Source organism: Aquila chrysaetos, chromosome 2 (assembly GCF_900496995.4).
Source record: "Aquila chrysaetos chrysaetos chromosome 2, bAquChr1.4, whole genome shotgun sequence".
Classification (NCBI taxonomy): domain Eukaryota; kingdom Metazoa; phylum Chordata; class Aves; order Accipitriformes; family Accipitridae; genus Aquila; species Aquila chrysaetos.
The window spans coordinates 60,691,265-60,713,537 of NC_044005.1; the positions used below are offsets into that span (position 1 = coordinate 60,691,265).

The 22,273-nt window shown below is 41.5% G+C and overlaps 1 long non-coding RNA gene across 5 annotated transcripts; it reads left to right on the forward strand.

Annotated features, from left to right (window-relative positions):
- The first annotated feature begins 168 nt into the window (after positions 1 to 168).
- LOC115334384 lies at positions 169 to 20,146 on the forward strand. 5 transcript variants are annotated; one of them, XR_005931312.1, is made up of 5 exons: positions 281 to 955; positions 2,119 to 8,686; positions 11,872 to 11,977; positions 14,590 to 15,328; positions 16,787 to 20,146. It is a non-coding gene; the product is annotated as an uncharacterized LOC115334384 (long non-coding RNA). The 5 variants fall into 5 exon arrangements; XR_005931311.1 differs by having other exon boundaries at positions 14,590 to 14,974; XR_005931313.1 differs by lacking the exons at positions 11,872 to 11,977; positions 14,590 to 15,328; positions 16,787 to 20,146 and having other exon boundaries at positions 2,119 to 7,253; positions 8,577 to 10,595.
- Positions 20,147 to 22,273: the final 2,127 nt, after the last annotated feature.

A 22,273-nucleotide genomic window follows, 5' to 3' on the forward strand; every position in this document is an offset into this window, starting at 1 on the left:
CGCCCCCGCTGACATCACCGAGCTGGATTTAAATAGCTCCACAGCCCCCTGCCGCCCGGATACAGCGCGCCCCATTGGCGGCGGCGCCGGCCTATGGCCGCGCCGCGCCGCTCCCCTCCGCCAATGGCGGGGCCGCCGCCGCCGCGCGCCTCCCCTGTCGCTAAGGGAGGGAAATACAGCGCGGCGCGGAGCGGCGCGGCGGGCTGTCAGGTGCGCTGGGCTGCGCCCCGCCGCCGCCGCCGTCCAGGGACGGGGATCAGCCGTGGGGCTGGGTGCGTGGGTTTTCTTTCCTTACCCCCCCCCTCCCCTCTTGTTTCTTACCCCTGCTAGGCGAGCTCCTGTAGCCAGGCGCCTAACGCGGCGGTGCCGGCGCGGGGAGGGAAGGGAGCGTGGAAAGGGGCAGTTTTCGCCTTTGTTTTAAGGGCTCCGGCCGTGGCGTCCTGGGGGCGGTGAGACGCAGGACGAGCGTCGGGCGGAGAGCAGCTCCGCCGCCCTGCTTCCTCGGGGAAGGCTTAGGAAGAGAGGGAGAGATGCAGCTGTCAGCGGTGACTCGGGGGCTAGCCAGGCTGCTGGGGCTTAGGCGGCGGATTTGTGGGAAGAGGACGGGATGAGAAATAACCGCACCTGGCAGCGGTGTTAGGAGAGGGGAGGGAAGGAGACGGAGAGGGGCTGGGTACCCCCGCAGGCTGCCGGAGCCCGTGGATGTTTGCACCGGGCGGGGAGGCTCCCCGCCGAGCTGCAATGGACGCTGCCCGCCGCTGGCCGCAGAGCGGAGCCGCCGCCGCCGCCGCCGCCGAGGGAGAACTGCTCGCCAGGAGCCGGCCCGCAGCGCGCCCCTCGCCCGGCGCCGAGGAGGGACGGGGGGGGTCTCCTCTTCGGCAACGCTCCGGTGAACGTAGGCTCTGCAGCCGGCCGCCCAGATAGGTGGCATGGCAGCCACGGCTCGAGCGAATAGGTAAACGCCACTGTGTAGATGTGCTGTTTGGAGGAAAAAAAAAAAAAAAAAAAAAATTAAAAAAAAAAAAATAGGAGGATGCGGATATTGGGCCTGGCGCTGCACGGGGAGATGCAATAGCTTCTTCTCCTTCGCCTTGTGCGGCGCGGCGAGATGTAGTCTTGAGGAAAATGAAATCCTTACGTAAGGCGGGTTGGGTACCTGCTGGGTCGTGCATCGCCAGGCGCTGCCCCGCCAGAACTGCCTGGGTCTCCCCCTGCCATGCCGCAGCCTCTCGCTGCGGGGCCTGTCCTGAAACCAGACTTCTCATCGGTGGGAGCTCTTGCATTTAAGAGCTGCGTAGCATCGTGGAACAAACAAAAATCAGTTACGTTCCAAACTCTGAAATTTAACTCGTTTCACTTGTTACCAAGCTTACGAGCCTGAAAGGAGAATGTCTAAATCTACTCTGCCGTCAAGCCCTAATAGCATGGGTTGAAACGTTTCTACGTGGTTACTGTTTACTGCTTCACACCCTCCAAATATTTCTGATTTGTTTCTTCCCCTTACCCACAATGTGTTAATACGTTGCCTGAATATCCTAAAGATGTCGGTGTGCATACTCAAAAGGCAAATGTGCGTGTAAGAACTGTAGGCAAAACACAGAACGGGGTTGAGACATTTCTTGGATTTAATCTCAGTTTCTGGCTCTGCCTACGTTTTAGAGCAAGGCGATGAACTTTCTGCCTTGCTGCTTTTCTTCCCCTCTTCCCCATTCATCCTCAAATTAAGAACAAAACTTAAGTCACAGTTTTGCTGGGGAGATTTTTTTTTTGAAGATAGATAAAAAATTCCTGTGCAATGTGAAACATTAATTATTGTAGGAGAAGCTGCAAATACTTACTATAGAGGCCCTGGTAAAAGCAAAAATAAAAATCAAGAGAGTACTTTATCCTTCCCTGAAAGAGAACTGCTGTGTTTTCAGAAATCTGAGGTGCCTGCCTGTGTATGTCTTTGTGATGTGATAAAGTTTGTGTCAAGGTTTCTTTCCCTTTGGGAGAGGGGAGCCTGTAATAAGAACACCCCCCCCCCCCCCCATTTCTGTTTCCTCCTTCTCCTTACCTGTTATCCCTCTCAGTGAAGGATGAGGACTGTGAAGCCTTGTTTCCCTTCTGTTGTTGCAGAACTCCTTGGATGAATCGGAAGGAAGCACCGGGAGCATTCGGTGATGTCCGTGGGAGGAAGGCACAAGCCACCACCAAGGCCCTTTTCCCTCCATCTTGAGCCTTCCGTGGTGATTTGCAGCAGCACAGGGAAGTATGAAGCACCGAGGGACTGATGTCAGTGTTTAAATCTGATTTCACTTCAGCATAAATGACCATGCAAGGTTCAGATCAGCAGAAGACCAGGGGTAGAATAGCAGAAGTACTTAAGGTGCCTCTTTTAAAAGTTCTCTTTTGTATATCTAAAGATTAAGGAGCTATTTAGAAAAGATGACTCTGCACATGTGTTTTGTTTACTATCCTAACAGAAGATGATGGTCTGCATTATCTTACATGCTAGATACATCTTGGGTGAATCTGTCTCACCTTACTGATTTCAGGGTAGCTGTATTAAGTTAGTTAAGGAACTAACCCAGCTAAGTTTTAAATAATTGGAATAATATTGTCCCTCTCTTTCGGTCAGATTTGCCCTTCATGCTACTTGTGTTTCATAATCCTCCTAGCTCTCCATTTCATCATTGCAAGACTAGCATCATTATTGTAAAAAAAAAAAAAAAAAAAAAGAAGAGGGAAAAAAACCTTAAAAGATAGTCTTTTTACAATCTGATCTTATTTTCATGTTTAAATAAATTTACGGCACAAACTCATCCTGGTTTTTTAATAGGCCAATTTAGTTTCATTTACTTACACTGGTATTTTTTAGAGCCAGAAGCTCTCAGGAAGAGAATGTGTTCAATGCACCAGAACCCTTTAGGGTTTTGATGAAAGATATGATATCATGAGTAACATCTCCACTTCTGTTATTCGTCTTACATAGTAGCGACAAGATTGAATCACCATTTTTAGCTATTCTTCAGCAGAACTCGTAGTCTATCAATGTGTCAGCTCAACAGCAGTTTTCTCTTCACACTAATGTGAACCAGAAGGTCCAGCTATCACTGATTTTGACAATTTTATTTTATCTGAGATTGCATGTATTGCAGAAGTTTGAAGAAAATGAATTATATGACCTATTATATTTTCCTAAAGATCTACAAAACATAAAATATGTCATCTAAAACATTTCGCGCTCATTTGTACCGGGTAACATTCCTAAGTTAGGTGTTTCATAAGCCTTAAGCTATAAGCACTATAAAATATTTGTGTGATAAATAACAAGTATAAGATCAAATGTGGGTCCCCTATTTTTTTGAATGCCTCAGATAGCTCTCTGTGGTGTTACATAATGCATCATAAAGAAATACGTGCCTTCATTCTCTTTAAATCACTCCAGCATGGATAGTACTAAGCCTTCCTTCAAGTCCTTGTTATGCAAGTCTTTGCTACTGTTAATAGCTGTCAGCACTGCATGGTTACTTAAAAAACAAGGTAACGGCAGACTTTTTGTAAAGCTCCTTCCATTTCTGGAATTTACAATGAGTCAGTTCCAGGTGCGTTGCTCCCTTTTCTCAACTATAAACTAAATTATTATGAACAAGCAGTTTTTTCCCCATTAGAAGAAAGTCCCATTCATTCCAGTACATCACAAGGTAATCTCTTTTTTTCTTTAGTTGCATCTATAAGCATATTATGAGTATCTGAATGCACTTGTCCGGTGTCAAAGCACAGTGGAACAGACCAGAATGCAGTAATATTTTGAATGTCTGTTAGAAAATGCAGGCATATAACCAAGTACTGAAAAAATACGTAGCATAGTAAAAAATCCACTACCAATGTAGCAGAGCTATTAGATAACAAAAAATCCATATAGGCATTAAGTACTATTATTGAAAGTAAAATCTGTTATACAGTATAAGCAGCATTGAAGTGAAATTGATGAGACATCTATATAGAACAGAAAGAACCATTTTTTAAAGCTATGATGTTACGATGTTCTGTATTTCTTTACTTGGGAAATGGAATTTTCCTTGTCTTTTCGTAAAGGCATAAAATTAACAACAAGCACTTCAGAGAATTAGGTGCACTGCCTGATTTGTGGTGGTTTTTTTTTCCTCTGTCAAACGTAGAAATCATTGGTGGAAAAAAATCAGGAGAAACCTGTCTGGGTTTTCCAATATCATGGAGATCTTTCCAAGAACTCTGTCCTTTAACAAGGCCTCAGTTTTAAAGATACTGAAATAGGAATATCTCAAAATTTGTAATACTGGCTATATAAAGAAAAATTTTGCTCTCAGTTTATACTTGTAGAAGTATATGTGTAGTAACTCAGTGATGTGTCACCAGGAAAGGAGGGTTTTGTTTCATATTCTACTAATAGATGTATTAGTTTACCAATCCTCTATCACATTTTTACATTTTTTTACCTTTTTGTTGCTCTTGTAAATTTGGCGTACTAGCTTATTTGTTTATTTCCCTTTTCCTACTCAATTATTTTAAAAGGTTCAACTATATTATGTTCAGGGTTTGGTACGACACATGGAAAATATTTTTTTTTATTCCTTTTGCAAGCAGTAGGTTGGTGGGAGGAGGTCTGCACTACAAAATAGTATACCTACTAAATTGTACTCCAGTGGGAGATTAAATAAGAAAGAGCAGAACGGCTGAGAAGTCATTTGTCACAGATGTTCATGCAGTTCTGGTATTTTGTTTAAAGCTGGATTCATCAAACATGATAAGGAGTAATTTCTGTCTGATATGAAGTTTCCATCCAAGGAGACTAAGTGGGTTAAGTTTAAACTGTGGTTTGAAAATACAGGGAAGTGTTACTGGACAGTTGACAGCTTGATTCGGTAGCCAAAGTGGATGCAAGAAACAAAATTGGAGAATGCTATTTTTGCAGTGTCTAAAATATGTCAGTTCAGAAGTCAGCGGGAAAATGCATCACAAATATATTACTGTGGAGCAGAGTTATGTTAGCTACAAGACACTTTTGTCTATGAAGCACAAAGATTTTACCATAAACATTTGAATTACGTAGATTATAAAGGGTACCGATGCTGTTGGAGAGCAAGTGTGAAATGTTGATACGATAACCTCCAATACTTAAGTGGCATTTACTGACTGCTTTTACCGTATTTCATAAGTTTGTAACACAAGTTTAGTAATAACACTTAGTGAAAATGCACGAGGTAAGCACTAGTGTAATATTTATTTCAGTTTTTTTAGATAGGCTGATTATCATATTTAATAAAGTAGAATATAAATGAGAAGGCCCAGGACTAAGATTACTTTAAAAGGGAGATTTTTAAAAATGAGTATCGGACTCATTCTTAGTTTGTATTAGTTGCAATCTCTTTTAATATGATTTTCCCTTTTGTAAGTTCCTTTCTGTCTCTCTTCCTTCAGAAATACTATTCCCCCGCCCCGAAAGGGGGAAATGGAATGGCTATGATTGGCTTCTGTTTACTGGAGCAAAATGATTTTTTTTCCCAAACTGAAATATATGCATTAATTTGCTAGACTACCAGCTATTTTCACCTATGGTATTTCTGAGAAATAGATAGTGATGTCCATTTTAAATGCAGCTCACTACGTTATAGCATCTGTAATCTAGCATTTTTCTCTTTGGTAGTCAGATACACAGAATTGTCAGCCTGTTTGCGTTTAAGTACCTGAAAGCTGAATTGGAAAAAAATATTTTTGATACAATAAGTTTGGCTTTTCAGTCTGTACTTCCTTTTGAGTTTTCTAAGTAAATGCTACATAGACTATCAGAAAAATCGAGGCTTACATAATCAAGCCATACATTTTTTCTACTGCCTCCCTTCCCCCACTTAGCTTTCATTTTACTCTGAAAAATGAAAAATTTTGAATAGAAAATTACTATGGCATACTGCTTATATACACATTTTCATGAGACTGCATAGCTAAGCTATTCATATGTATTTAGTAAAAGAAAACAGTAAGAAAAATATTAAAACCTTGAGGTGGCTAAACTTTAAAATTATAGTGATCATTAAATACAGCATTATCTAATATGATGTACCTAGCTGTGTAGCAGTGAGTCTTTTTTCTTTGCATGGGGAATTAGGGAACTTCTGTGTATTTCTTATTCAAAAAGAAAAATAAGAACGTCGTACCCCATTTTTTTTACTCGTAAAGCTGATGCTCCTTCGTAAGGGAGTTGGTTTTAATACCCAGCTTTCAGAGGATGAGCAGTGATTATTGTTGACAAAATATATAGCAAAAGAATCAAAACTCCGTCCTGCTAGGTAATTACAAATTGAATTAATTACAAAGAATAATATTAAAATTTTATCTAAATATGTTAACATGAACTCTTACCCATAGGTGGCAGTCAACTTTCACTGTAGTAGGGATGCCAAACTTTTGGTTCATGGTATTCATACTTATGCTGAAATAATTTTGATGGGGTATGCGTATGTGCATGTACATAAGTATATACATGAATGTGTGTTGAGAGAGGGGGAAGGAGGTAAAATTAACCCTAGAATTAATTAGGAGGAATCTGAATTGTTATATGTAAGCAAAAGGGATTATATTCTGGAGAAAAGATCCAGGTAATTTTAAAACCACACAAACAATTTTTTATCTCTCCATTGCTGATGCTCATCTAAATGAAGTAGTGATAATTCAAAAACGAGCAGGTGCCCCTACAAATTGAGCAGAAAGGCAAGTGTCTCACCAGCCTTAGAGAACACGACCCCATACCATGCCCAATGCTCCAATCTACATTTCTGTTTCGTCGCCCATTATCTGTAAATTACAGAAGTGCCACAGTGACGACACTCTGCCCTGAAAATCCCAGCAATAAGCTGCCTTAAACATCGAGCAAATACAGAAAAGGTGCTCCGGGTGAAGGTGTCCTTTCAGACGTGGAGAGTGAGCAAAACCTGTGGGCTGTGGTTCTCTTTCTCTTTGCAGAGCTGCCATTGACACTGCCTGCGAGAGCAGAGATCTGCTCAGTTTTGCCCTCAGCTTTGTTAGGGCTTTATGCGGTTTATGGGGATTTCCTTCTGCAATACCGCTAAGGAGGCGCTTGGGACCCCACCAAAAGTGGAAGGGTTAGAAGGAGCTAATAAGGCCAGATCATCTCAGTCTAAAACAAACAGAATTTGTGAAACTACACGAGTGACATACTAAAACGATAGAGCTCTTCTGAGAAAAGAAGACCGAAAACTGAAATTCATGAGTAGGTAAAGTCATACTCTTTTTACTATTACAGCTACACTGGGACTCTCTTCAGTTAAGATTAATCTAATACTGTGTCAAGGTAGGCCACTGTACACATTTAGCAGAGGTCAGGAACTAGCATTTTACAAAATGGAAAATTGGAAAAATATACAATTATATGTTGCTACTACAGTGTTTTACTGTGATGCAAGATTAAGGGCTCAGAATTGAGCGGAATGGTGCAGTATTATTAAAACAGAAGGCCTAATTCTCCTTATGCAAGAGTCACAGCAACACACATCATTGTATAAGCCAAAGCAGGCAGTACGATTTCATAGTCAAACAGGGTATTTCCACACACATGCAACCACGATGTGACTAATTAGATACTTGCATATGCACAGCCCTATTTGTTCCCCAACTGTAATAATTAGGAGTATTGCACTCCATGTTAATTCACAGTCTTGTGTAACACTATTGAATACAAGATAGCAGGTGGTGATAAACTGGCAGGTGTGTAAATTTGATATGCATTTTGAAAATCAGAGCTTTCATAGTCAGCTCTGACCTTGACATAGGCAAGACTGGAGAAGACCTCCGCAGCCGTCAGGCCTGATCCCAGCTATTGCAGGCAGCCGTGTTGCACTGTTCAACTTAATCGCAGAGGTACCAGACTCCATCTTGAAGCTACCCTTATCATGAGGTCACTCCTCGTTTTCCATTCCTCTGAATGGTTGAAGGTTTCAGATAATGTGTATCATGAGCAGCTGAACCTCTCGTGTTCTGCGAGGTCTTTGACTTCTGTTTAAAGAACATTTCTCTCTCCTGGTGTAAAGTCCCTTCCAATCTGTCATGCCTTGAGCTTTCTTAAGTTACTGCCAAAACCTGCTCAGCCTCAGTTCAGCCAAAACAGCCATGCCATACCTGTTGTAAAGGAGGATGCTTTTCCCTGACCATTCTTCTAACCCTCCTTTACGCCTTTTCCACTTTCAGTAAATCTCTTTTAACATGCAGGGTTAGAAGTAGGCACATCCAGATAAGATGTTGCCAGGGCCTCTCGTGGTGGCATTAATACTTTCCTATCCCTGCTAGATATACAGCAACTAATATTTTGATTTTTTAAAATGTTTATATTCAGAACTGCCTGCTATCAACATCTCACAGGCCACGAGGACTGACCAAAACATCCAACTTACCCTTTTTTATGGATGCTGATAGCAAAATTTCTTCTTACTCATTCCTAGTTTATGACCTTGACCTTTGCACTATTGTACTGGTATTGCATGACAAGAGTGTCAAAAGGCTTTTTTATAAGAAGGGTGTCATCAGTTTCTTCCAAACTACAGGCTTCCTGTGAATTTTCTGGCGTGTCCAGATTTGTTCAGGAATCTTTACGCTTTGCACGACTACGGACGTGAGGTGGCACATGCACATGATACGGCGCAGGGCTTTACAGGTGAGCTAGCTTGGCTCATGAAACAGAGTTGTCTCTAGTATTACGTTACCTCAGGCACATCGTAGTGTGTTATTTCAGGTGAGCCTTCAGAAAGTTGTACAGTACGTCTGACTCGGTGTCCTGCACTGGCTTCATTTGACAGCTCTGGGCGCAAGAGACAAAATTCTGAAGTATTTTTCCAGGATCAACAGAAGAGATGGACTTAGTGTCACACTATATTGTTTCTATTGATCTGTAGGTTAATCTCCAGTTCACAGGTTATGCCTGTGAGATTGAAGGGAGAGCAGGATGTACAAGAGTTGTGTGGCACTCTTGAATAACATGTAAAAATAAGAATTATTTTTTTTATAGAAGAATCTGGAGGGTTTCAGTGGTTGTGTTTCTGGAAGTTAAGTAACATTATGACTATCTCTAATTAAAGAAACAAAAATCTATTTTTCTTTCTTCTCTTTGTCTTCCCTTGGAACTTGCTGTATGAAATTTCTATTGTGGCATTTTTATATAGCAATTTTATTTGATATATTTTACTTCTGTGCCTGTGGGACAACTAAGAAACTTGACCACTGTGGTTTATCTTTACAGCGAAAATACCATACTGAAGAACTTTTGCTAGGTTTGGTGTATGCCGAGTTCCAGGATATTGAGTCAAGCCCAGCATGTAAAATTACTTTTGTGCCCTTTGTTATACGACATTGCAGCCCCTCTTTGTGCACACAGTACCCCAGCTTGTGTCATTAGCTGATCTTTCCTAGGTTAAGGTAGTCAGTGAAAATAATTAGCAAGATCTGTCTGGGATCGTTCTTTAAGGATGTCCACTATCAACTTTCCTCTAGCCTGAGACTTCCCTTTCAAAACTACTTAGCAAGCTTTTATTCATATTAAGAGTTAATTTAGTAATTGCTGTCTTCCTTAGGTTTTGGGGTTTTTTTCCAAGTAGCATACTAGCAAATGTTTTCCTGAAATGCAGTCAGATTAGGTCAACTCATTTCCTTGATGTAGAAAAGTAGGGTTTGGTGTTTTTTTAAATGTCCAGCTAGTGTGCCATAATGTATTCTTAGGAAAGCTTTGTAGCGTTTTTCTTATTTTCTATTTATCCAATTTTATCATATGCTTCTTTGCATCCAAATTCTTGGTGGGCGGTCCCAATTTTTCCCCTTTTTAAACTCTGATTAATTCTGAAATCCTGTTTGAGGTGGCTGCTCTTCTACTTGGATTCAAGGACCAATCTGTACAAATTTTCCCACCTAGAAATTAAGAAAGCCAGAATGAAACTAATTTTTTTTGCTATTTAATCTCCATCTAAAGGATTCATGGAGAAGGTCACTCACAGAGATGGTGGTTAAACATGGATTTTCTTGGAGTCTTTAGCATGTAGCTGAGAAGACCATAGACATAAGAGCCTCTAAATCCTGCAGTTTACTGCTCCAAGACTTTCACACTTCACTTCTAGTCCAGCCAAGGGCTGGTCATATCTTGGAGGTTTCATAAAGTCTTAAGGAGAAAGTGAACATAGCTAAACAACTTGGTTAAGGTTGCTATACATTAAAAGGCATCCTTTAAAAACCTGAGGTTACACCCAAATGAAGAAAACAGAAAAGAACTTCTATCTGGCAGGCTATATATGTAAAAATGCCATTAACTGTATCAAAAAATGAGTTCAAGGAAAAGCTCACTGGTTCACATGACACTAAGTTTTAGCAATGGCTCTAGAGAAAGACACAGGTAACTACAGACCATTAGGCCTGATGACCAGGCCAGGTGAACTAGTTAAAGAAAAGAATTAGCGAACAAATGGGTAAGTAAGTGTGACTTAGGGAATGAAACAGGCAGCTTTTGTGAAGGGAAGCGATGCCTTGCAAGTCCCCCTGTACAGGGAGAGGAGGTCTGGTCGACACCCCTACAAACAATTTAAAAAAGACATTTGACATTGTCCTGCTCTCAGCTGGGTTAGAGTTAATTTTCTTTCTAGTGGCTGGTATAGTGCTGTGTTTTGGGTTCAGTATGAGAAGAATGTTGATAACGCACTGATGTTTTCAGTTGTTGCTAAGTAATGTTTACACTAAGTCAAGGATTTTTCAGCTTCTCATGCCCAGACAGCAAGAAGGCTGGAGGGGCACAAGAAGTTGGGAGGGGACACAGCCAGGGCAGCTGACCCAAACTGGCCAAAGGGGTATTCCATACCATGTGACGTCATGCCCAGTATATAAACTGGGGGGAGTGGGCCTGGGAGGGATCACTGCTCGGGAACTACCTGGGCATCAGTCAGCGGGTGGTGAGCAACTGCATTGTGCATCACTTGTTTTGTATATTTTAATTCTTTTATTATTATCATTATCATTATCATTATTATTTTCTTCCTTGTCTGTCCTATTAAACTGTCTTTATCTCAGCCTACGTGTTTTACTTCTTTTTCCGATTCTCTCCCCCATCCTGCTGGGTGGGGGGAGGAGTGAGCGAGCGGCTGCGTGGTGCTTAGTTGCTGACTGGGGTGAAACCACGACAGACATCTTTTACCAAAGGCTCTCAAAGAAATTAAGCTGCATGGGCAAAGAGGCAGCTTCTCACGTGGACAAGTAACACATGAGAAGAGAGAAAGCAAAGGACAGAAATGAACGCTCACTTTTCATGGTGATGGGAGACAAAGAGCAGAGCCCCTCCACTGGCTTTATACAGCGTGCTCAGAAATGTTCTGGGAAGGGGCATGAATAAAAGTTGCGGAGATTACTGTCAACACAGAGACAGGACGAGGGAAGACACCGTGAAGCTGAGTGACTGAGGAACAAAACAGCAGATGAACCTCGGTGTAGATAACTGCACTGTGACACACAAGGGGAGATGAGGGGGTCTCAGCTGGCTGTTACCCTTCCGGAGCAGCGTCGTGGGGCTGTAATAGATGCTTCCACGAAAACATCAATGTGCTGCTTGGCAGTGGATCAAAAAGCAAGCAAAGTGTTAGGAATTACAAAGAAAGGGACAGGGAACAAAATAAAAAACCCCCACCATGATTATGGTGCTGTGTAAAACTTTTCTTCCACTTTCCAAGCCTTGCATGTGTTTCTTTGGCCTGGCTGCCTTTAACATAAATGCATAGCAACGTGTGTGTTTAAAAAACATTGCAAAATCAAAGCCAGAAAGCCAATATCAGACAAACAAACAAAACCCACTGTACTAAAAGAAGACAACAGTTTGCTTCACAGGCTTCTCCCCCACCTTCAGAAAGGCCAAGAGGAAAAGAAACAGCATAAGAGGGTAGCCGTGGCACCGCTGGAAACATACCAAGGAGTGATGAAGGTGAGTATGTAGAATAGTGTGATTATACTTCGACCCTTATTTGCACCTCTCTTCTTCTCTTTTATCCTCTTAGATCAAATCTATTAATAATGGTAAAGCAGTTGTTACAATGCCGCGCTAAAAATCATTAGTAAGCAGGAGAGAGCATTGTGGCCAGGGTTGTAACACACAAAACGCTGGGCAAAAGAGATGTGACGGCAGACTGTTGACATGGTTTTCTATATGAGGCAACTGGGAGTACCTCAGAGATCGGGGTTATTTAAGATGCTCATTAATGACCCTGTACCAACGACGCAACCCATGTATCAACTCTACTGGTGAAATCTGCTAACAAGGCAAGAGCTGGGAGTCGCTCTCGGTACGGAAGAGGACTAGGTTGTTACAGTGAACGGCTGTGTCCACTCCGTTAATAAAAGCAGGTAAAAATGTAATTAAAACCCATGTCTGCACGCTAAGGAACTAGTAGGAGTTTCAACTACAGATGGGAGCTTACGAGTTAGACTCTCCAAGACAGACATGAGGGTCTGCGAAGGTCGCGGGATGACCCTGTGGGGCACTGGAGTGATGCAGCTGGAAAAGAAGCAAACGCAGGTGTAGGGTATAGCAAGTGCCTATGCAGGATTTCCAGTATCTGCTTTCCCGACCAAATCGCATCTGTGGCATCATTCGTGATTCGGGTCACTTGTGCTCAGGAAACGTGAAACATAAGCACGTGCAGAAAGCTGTTCAGGACAAGAATGGAGCGTGTCTTGTGGGAACTGGTTAAAAAGTGTTGTGTTCGTTATCCAAAGATGCACAGGGAGGGGGGATTTTTTTGGAAGGGCTTTTGTTCTCCGTCTCCCATGGCATTCCCAGTCCGTGTTGCTCAGGTACGTGTGGAAAACTGAAGGTGAGGAGGAAGCAGGGCTGGATGCACTTACCAGCTCCTCCGCAAGGCACGGAGAGTGATTGCTGAACTGGTGTTCAGCCAACGGGTCTGCCATATGCATGATGGATGGTAACACTTTTCACCACTGTAAGGCAGCAGCAAATATTTTTAAGCGTGGTGATCAATTTTGTCCTCTAGCATCTAATTGAACATCAGTAAATATGTTATTAAGATGCTTGACAGTGTGCTCTTTTGCAATCAAGGCCAAGATGTAGCCAGATACTCATTTTAATCTCTCCAGACACATTTCTAATGAATTTTTGCAATGCCTAGAGGAAAGGTCCCTGGTCTGAAGTGGGACACCTGGATGATAAAAGCAAATTATAATTAATAATATATTGTGTTTATGATGTCAGATTGTCATCTAAAGGCAGTGGTAAAACCTTGTAGTATAGGTCACTGCTAGAGTCCTATTAATAAAATTGCTTACTTTAAATCACTCCCAAGGCATAAGGTAGAATGTTCCTGTGTTGGCAGTGCTTTCTCTTGAATATATTTAACTCCCTCTTTATGGTCTATCAAGAAACCACCCAATACTGAGGAAAAACTGTATTTTGAAATAACTCCATTGTATTGCAGTGTTTTTGTTAGCATTCTGTCCTGTGAAGATATGGACGAACTTCCTTTCTACTTACCAGAAATATGGCACAAGGTCAAGGCTCTATAGCTATTGCAGAGCCCAACTACAGAAGAAAGCTATACCTACTTAGGGTTAGTATACTGTCTCCTTGACTACTCAGTCCTCTATTTCTTTGAGTAATCAATCCATACTTCTACAATGGCAACTTTTTGATCTTCTGTTTTCTGCTGGGCTGGAGGAACATTTTTACTCCAGTTTTTTGGAGTAAAATTTACAAATTTTACTAAAAAAGTCTGCTGAGTTCTACCATATATGAAAGCCAATCACAGCAGCGTATGATACAGAAATGGATTTTAGTTCTCATTTAAATTCACATTTCTAATCAACCTAATTTTACTACAAAAGCATTCTGTTTTCCTTTGACCCCTAGATTTTCTTATTCTTTTTGAACTATTGAAACAGGAAGGATGGAATCCCGGCCCCACTGCAGTGCTGGAAAATGTGCAGAGAACTACACTGAAATGAGGGCCCAAGGTGTTCAAAGCTCAAACGAAAACTGTTTGGGTAGTGTCGTTAGCTTTGAGCAGTCTTCTCAACATTTTAGTTCAGAAAACTACATAACCAATTTAGAAAAAAAAAAAAAAATCCATTTATCACCTTGTGCAGTGTAACCACAAAGGGTTTGAGTAATTAAAAAAAAAAAAAAAAAAGACTGAATTATGTATTTTAGTGGTCTGCCTTTTTTTTTTCAATTCTATATTTATTACCGTTGTTAGTTGATTCTTACATATGTGAAAGCATACATATGTTTTAGTTTTAGGGGGGTTATGGCATGGCTTCTGGAAAAAAAATAGGTGCAACAGTTTTGCAGACAATTATCTAATATTTCACAAACTCCAAATAGCTCCTGAATGGTAGACCTGAGTTAGAAGACATAAACATTGACTGCAATAAGGTGTTTATCAGGAAAGCCTGAAGTGACATATGAGGGACTGATTTCTAGTAAATCATTATTATCAAATATGAAGTAGATTTTCCATTTATTAATTACTACAGCCTTTGGACATTCATCCTTGACCTATAGATTATTTTACTTTTTTTTAGGAGACAGCAGAACGCGAAACCTTTATTATCGTAATAACATGGCAAAAAATAGAAGGAATCAGTTAAGCAACTGCAATCAAGGTGGTAATACGACAAGTCTATTCGAGCAGCGGATACCCAGAAGAGCGCACCTTCTGTGCCGTAAACCCGAGGCAGAGCACAAATGCTCAAAAGCAGTTGTTGAACTGAAGCGTATGGACCTCCTAAGAAACTGGGATTCCTGCGGTGCCTACCTATGCCACGGTCCGTTTCCTTCCAGAGGGCTCTCGGAGGAGTTGCCCGCTGTCACCCAGCAGGCCAGCAGCAGGGCAGGACTCGTGTCCCCTGAGCCCCGTCCCACCGAGCGGGAGCAGACCGAGCGCCTGGCCCTTGTGGCCGGGTGAAGGTGGGTGAGCGCGACACGACTTAACTTCAGACTGGGTGCGATGCAAGCTGAAAGCAAAATACTCACGATGGCCCCTTTCTGTCGGGGAGCTTAACGAAACTCCCACTGCCAACTGCAAGATCTGGAGGCCTGATTTGAAGGGTGCCACTCTTTAACCTTGGGGCACGGCCATAGAGATAAAAGCAGAGAGTGGCAGAGTATAGTAATCTTCAGGACGTGTGGCATCGTTATCCTCAGACGCTGCATAAGCCTGGTACAATAGCTCCTACCGCATCTTGTTTGAACTTGAACTATACCTTCTTTAGGGCAGAGAAACGTTTTCAAAATTGCCTGAACATCATAGCATTTTTAAAGGTATAATTTTCAGCTCTTCCATTGACTGTTTTTTGGGCAAGTCAGTAGTTCACTTTCCCCTGATTTATTTGTCTGTATCATAGGGATAACTGTATTTGCCTGCTAGCGTGAAATGCTGGAGGCTTCTGCAATTTCTGTAGTTTCAGACTGCGGTTTATCTTGATGGGGAACAGTATCCTCAGATTACAAATATATTCATTTCCTTCCTGGAGCAGGAGGTTTTCAGGAAATAAAAGCCCATTCCTAATCAGGCAGGAAAATGAGGGCAGCATGGCATATCCAAAATGAGAGAAAATATATGCAATTTTAATATAAGTTGCACATGTAAGTGTGTTGACTTTGCTTTTTGGGTGACAAGGAAATATGAAAAATGATAATATTATTTGACTCAAATTATATAAAATTCTATTTTGTAGTAGAGTTAAACCAGCCCCACTGGGTATGGATAGCCAGGATTTAAGAAGAGGCCAAGGCCACCTAGAAGCAGGATTCATCTGCTGGGGGTCACTCAAAGACTATTCAGCTAAAACCTTTCCATTTCCAATGACCTTCTCTGAAACCAGGTCTCAGCTGGCACAGACAGGGACTGGACTAACTTTGCCATCTTTCGCACTCCCCCACACTTGCACGATTCCTGGATTGCCAAACCCAACACATTGGTTAAATGTTTTTTAAGTGAATAGCCTAGCAGTAAGAATTGCCTCCCAGACTAACCACAGTCTGTTGGAAATCCCAACAGACACATCCTTGTTTGGAGCAACCATTCTCCTCTTAGTATTACTCTCAATTTCATTTAAGTATTCATCTAAGTCTATAGCTACTGCTAAAAGCTGTTCGTACAGATCCGTTAACAAAAAATTTTGGATTGACCTCACCCATCTTTAAACATCCACAGCGCACACCTCTTCTTCTCTGAACTCACCTTATATTTGTGAAAGAGAAGTAAGTACCAGGTCATCTCAGTTGGAACGAGGGATATGAAGTATGTCGCGGGAGCTGTGCTCCAGAAAGGCCATTTTGTCCCATTGACTAAAGGGAGGCTGCACGATTTGTTGGGATTGCAAGTGTTTTGATGTGATGCATCACAGGAACAGTTTTTTTTCATGTGATGTTTAAATTCTGTCTCATTTGCACCCGTTCTTTCTCACTAATAACAGTGGAGCTGCACAAGCATACTTAAAGACAAGTTGTGGTCCATTATCTCAGTATGTTAATGAACTCTGATTTTTTTCTATATTTCATGCCAAAAAAGCTGGGTATGGGGAAGAATACAAAACTATCTTGTTCATCAGATTTGCCTTCTGCTCAGGGATACAAGGAGGCTTTCACTGGCTGCAGAACATATTTTATTCATTTCATAGATTTTGGTTTGCATGTGATACAAGTATTTGTTTTGCTGGATTTTCAAAACTTGTGGAGAAAAAAAAAGGAAATGTTTCCACCTAAATGTCTTTCCAGAAAACAAGCAAACAAACCGAAGAGCCAAGATCTCCAGCTCGGCGCCGCTCAGCTGACATCAGCCTCTTTGCACGAGGAGGGAGCGTAGCCTAGACCTGCTGTAGCTGTATCACTGCAGATGAAAAACAAGAGCAAGATTTCCACCAACCAGGGTTTTGTCTGAAAAGGACATCTGCTTTCTATACGCATACTAGCACCACCTGAGCGATGGGGCAAGTTTTATTTCCTGGTGACACGTATGAAACACCCTCTAGGCACAAGAAAACAGGGTAAGTTTGGAAGAAACAACAAGAAGAGGAAAGCAGGGAGTATTAACTACAAATGAACGGGGCAGTCCTTAGGAGGATAATTTTCTCCTTTTAAATCTGGTGCCCATATTAAAATTTCTCCCAGCAGCACGTGCATGACTGATACTTACTCAGCTGATAGTGCAAAGCAACAGTGACCCTGGCACCAATGCCGAGGCAATATTTACAAAAGGATGAACTATTTTCGAACAATGTCTCCAATGTACTAAGCACAAACAGGCTTTTCTTCAACATCAGGCATGCACGTTGTCTCGTTCCAACGATTTTGTTCATGTACAAATGTATTCATTGTGGACAATGCAAGGAAAATGTCATTCTCTATTTATATCCCAGTTTCCCTTTGTCCTCTTTACAGTATCTCGGGGCAGTGATGCAGAGCAGAGTCTTGCTCTAAACTCATGCTATTTTCCTCCCCGTCTTCTTCCGAAGCTCTCGCAGTCGCGGAGCCGCAGAGAGTTAAAAGCAGCAGATTTTTTTTTTTTCTTTTGAGACACAAAGATTGGTCTCTCTCCCTCCACCTCCCAACAGAGAAGATCTAAGTCCTGCCTCTTGCTCCATCACTCGGAGCACATAATGGTCTTGGCAGCGGAGGATGTGGTGGTAGCAGCGTTTTGAGCCATGTAAGTGGATGCACCTGGCACATCAGCGTGAATAGGCGATGTTAAGGCAATTCTCCCCCAGTAATGTATGAAACCATCCACTTCATGAACAGCCTTTCTGTGATAAAGGCTGCCTTTTTGTTGACTTGGATAAGTTCCCCAGTATGGTCAAAACAGAATAATGGAGGACTTTGAAAGAAGGGCCCTTGCACAGAAAATAATTAATCTAGCAGCGGAGGGGCAGGGAGAAAGATTTAGTGACACTTGAACACAAAAACCAAGCCCCAAGTCCTAGGACTAAACTAAAAGCATGGGTGCAGACTCACACTGTGTTTTCATTGTAGAACAAATCATTTGTCCTGAAAGCATCATTCTTGGGCAGGTTGGCCACCTTTTTGGGTAGGAATTAGGAACACTATTTTAAGTGACATTTCAGGGAAACGCTATTTTGCCTTTCAAGTATCATTTGATTTTCTCCAGGGTGGCAATTTCCACTGCTCTCAAGTGTGGCATTCCACTCTGGTAAGCTTCAGTTTATTGGTAAACTGATAAGCATCATTTTAGTACATTTAAGCACATCCTAAAAAAATCAATTGGTAAAACTCCTACTTCTACATTTAAAATCACTTTAAATTGGAAGCTCAACCTTAAGTGGAATTTGCCTTTAATAGATTTCTGCAATCTTTCCAACTATGTGTATACAAAGAAAATATTCATACATGCCTCAGATGCAACAGTGAAATGAATATAACACATTCCACAAGTTCTAAGAAATAGAAAAATGCGCATTTCTGAAGAAAGAATATGTGACTGTTTTCCAGTGTGAGAGTTCTGAGGCCTGTACACCCACTTGAATGGATCTCCCAGTAAAGAACTTCCTTTATACCTAGGATTCACATCCAATTCACTGTCAAGCATCAAAACATTCACTGATCCTTATAGACTTTGTAAAAAATTCACTCTTTTTTCCCCAGATAAAGTATCTCAATCAGGTTGAAGCAATTTTGTTCTCTGAAAGAAAAGTTTGAGACTTAATGAATATTACTAGATGAAAAATTTTTAACCATATAATGCATTTTAGATAAAGGTTATATATAACACCAAATAAATGAACTTTTCTTGTAATTCGTACTTCTAATAATGCATGATTTTATATGCTTTAGCACATAAAAGATTAGATAGCTTTAAAATTTGAGCAGTGAAACTTTTAGCACAGCATGAGATGAAGATAAGGAGTATTCAGTCACTGAAAACATCTTTCCTTCATCACTGTCTTTCTCATCCTTAAGGAATTTTAAAATTGCAATTGAGCAATTCTTAACTACTGGACAAAAATAACTTCTATTAGCTGGAAAACATTTTAAGATCTTTCAACTTTAGGGTATAGAGATAAACTGTCATGTGAGGGCATGCCTTATCGTTCCCATGAATTGAAGTTTGACAAAGGTTGGTAATTCTGACATTTGGAGAGATGATTAAACCCCCTGAATGATTGAAAGCTATGCATAACCCTCAAGATTAAATGAAGATTAAATGATCATCTGTTGTGGATGTATGCAATATATATGATTTCAACAGTTAGCTGGCAGCAATCATTCATTCTCATTTTTCATTAAATTTTTAGAAAGTAGCATCTCCTAAAGTTAATATTGGCATCTCCAAATAAGGTTAGTATTGAAATTCAAATAATTTGGTTGTAATCTAGTTTTGGGGGTGTTGTTTTTTTTTTTTTTTTCCCCAAAAAATGCCTAACATTGCTTCATTACCATATTGAAAACACTCAGACAAACAACTGATTAGTCCTCTTTCAGATAATGAAAAACATTTGGAAGTGTTTTAATACCATTTGAGTCTCTAGTGAACAGCGTGAAAAATATGCTCTTTTCAGCAAAGTTTTTAAAACTGCTTTCTCAATTTGCAAAGAGTTTCACTATATACGTGTCAATACAGAAGACCTTTTCTGTCAAAACGTGTCATTTTATCTAAGGGCAAGTCTTGGAAAATGCTGCTTAGCAAGTTCTTTTAATCAGATGATATATAATGAATGATTGCAGCTAACGATATTTTATGCTTTTGTTGGTTCTGCAGCAACCAGTGTTACTGTTTTTTGTAATTTCACATTTCTTAGCAACAAAAAAGTTTAACTTCTGTTGTTGGAAGCTATACTAGGATTATTTTCACAATCTGCTCAATTTGTCTGCTCTTACATCTGACAATTCACCATAAGTGACTGAGAAACATTTTCTGCACAAGCTACATAAAGCCTCATGGCAGTTATTGCTGTCTTGGCTGATCCATTCAAAACCGTTTCTCCACTTAATCCAAAAACCTAAAGCTCTTTCTTTTCAGGCTGCGTATCTTGCCTTGTGGAAGGCGTGTTACCACTACAGTCATGGTCAGAATCCAGGTACAGATGCAACATGATCGATTAAAGTTACGTAGACTCAACGTTAGGTTATAATCACTCTGATTATTCCCACTCTCTGCTGGGTCATTACACCCCTGGATACCATGCTAGACCTACAGGCAGTACTGAGCCTATTATAAAAGTGTGTGGTCATCATTTTTAGATACTGAAGTTTTGCATATGGCATGATGCTAACTGCAGTTCTTCTAGTGTCACCACCTCTAGTCTAGGCACATATTTAAACTGTATCTTTTTCCATTTTGGTGATAGTTCTGTTTGCAAAGAAATTTAGGGTTTGTTGGGTTTAAAGGTACCATATGGATGTAACGCCTGAAATAAGGAGAGGGTTTGGGAAATAAGAGAGATTTCAGCAGAGACGGCGGTTCAGCATCTGAGAAATCCTTCTGGGAGAGTGAATACGTAGCACTTTTCAAAGTAGTTGTGAGATCTTCGTTTTGCTCTGGACAGATTCAGTAATTTTCAGCCTATTGCATCAGTTTAGTGTCCGAACCAGTGCCTCGAACCCGGAGCCCTGCCCGTTATTTGTATTTCGGTCAGGGCGCACCTCCACGTAACACAAATACCCAGCACTCGAGAGACTCCTTTGCCATTGCAGCGGCCGTGGGCTGTGGACGGGTGCTCGGTCCTCTGGCTGCCGTTCCAGTCCCGAGCGGGGCAGAGGAGCGTTCCTGACCTGGGTGGACGCAGGCAGCCAGGACGGCAAACCCAGCCCCGCACACGGCCGCCCTACGGCTGTGCTGTCCCTGCCCGCGGCGGTTAAATAAATGGATGCTCTTTATTTCCTGGCCTTCGCTGAATCGAAGACACATCCTACAGTTAGCTGTTATTTGTATTTCCTTGCAGCCCTAGTAGTCTGCGTTATGCACGTCGGCCACTCTGACCTGTAAGTGTATTATAAAAGCTGGACATTGCGAGGAACAGGACATTAGAGCTCTTAAACAGGTGAAATATTTGATGCTGTGGAAGGGGTGCAAACCCCTGTAATACAAATTAAGTGGCTGTTTTTACTGGGGCAATGAAGTGCAAACATTTGTGATTTATTTCATAATTCAACTTGTATTTTATACTCCAAAGTTATCAGATTACGTTAGGTATCCACAATGATTTTGCCACAAAGAAATCTACTCTCTGAGCTGGCTGGCTCTACAGACAAATGCTGCACAACTGAATTCTCCATTCATAAACTGAAGGTTTTCTTCTGCAGCTGTAAGCACTAGAAGTGTTGTCTGAGATCTGTGGAAGAGGCTACATGACCCCAGCAAGGTCCGTAGCTCGGTGGTCAAGGATTTGGGAAGCTCCTGACCGGGCTGGCTTTGCATGGGAGCTAGTTGTCTGCACACCACAGTCCCACCACTCGACAAGTACTGCATCCTCTTGGGCTTTTATCACCCTCACACACATTCACAGACCTGGGCCAAACATTTCTTGGACACAGAGGGATTGAGAGATGGGGCCAGGCAGACCTCAGTCCTCAAATCATTTGGGAGCATGCTGAACAGAAACATTGCACCCTGCTTCTAGTCCGGCAGAAGTTGAGTAGCATCACTGACCTTCTGCTCAAGTCTTCAGGTGAGCGCTCCCACTCTCTCCAGGCAAAACATTTTAAGAAGATGCTGGGTGAATTTCAAGTTTTACTTACACCTGAGAAGCTAATAAAAAAAGAGTGGGGTTTAGTTTTCATTTTGGTTTTAAGTGAAATTTTAAAGACCAGATAATTTTTAAGCAGTGATAAATAGCTAGAAGGGAGAATAAAATGCTGGTATGTATTTTGGCAGCTGATAGTTTTCAGAAATTTGGCAGCCGTCTTCAATATTACCATCTAGTATGGGTCTAAGGGAGTTAATGGACCTAACCTCTTTCACCATGACTGGGATATCCAAACATCTAAAAGAGAATCAAATGTCATCATGCTGACGACTTTTTTTTTCTCCTGTAGCCAATTGCTCTTCCTAATGAAGAGGAGGATTTGTTGATTAAATTGCTATCTATTTCAATGTATTCCTGGGAAATCAAGCCTCTAGTCCATAACAGTGACAGGTCACTGCAAGGTGGCTTTCACGTACTCGAGCACTTCACACTTTCTAGGTCGGCTAGTCTTGATGTGTGTCCTTGTGCAAAAGCTTTTCTAGGACATTTTACTTCACTCCTGAGA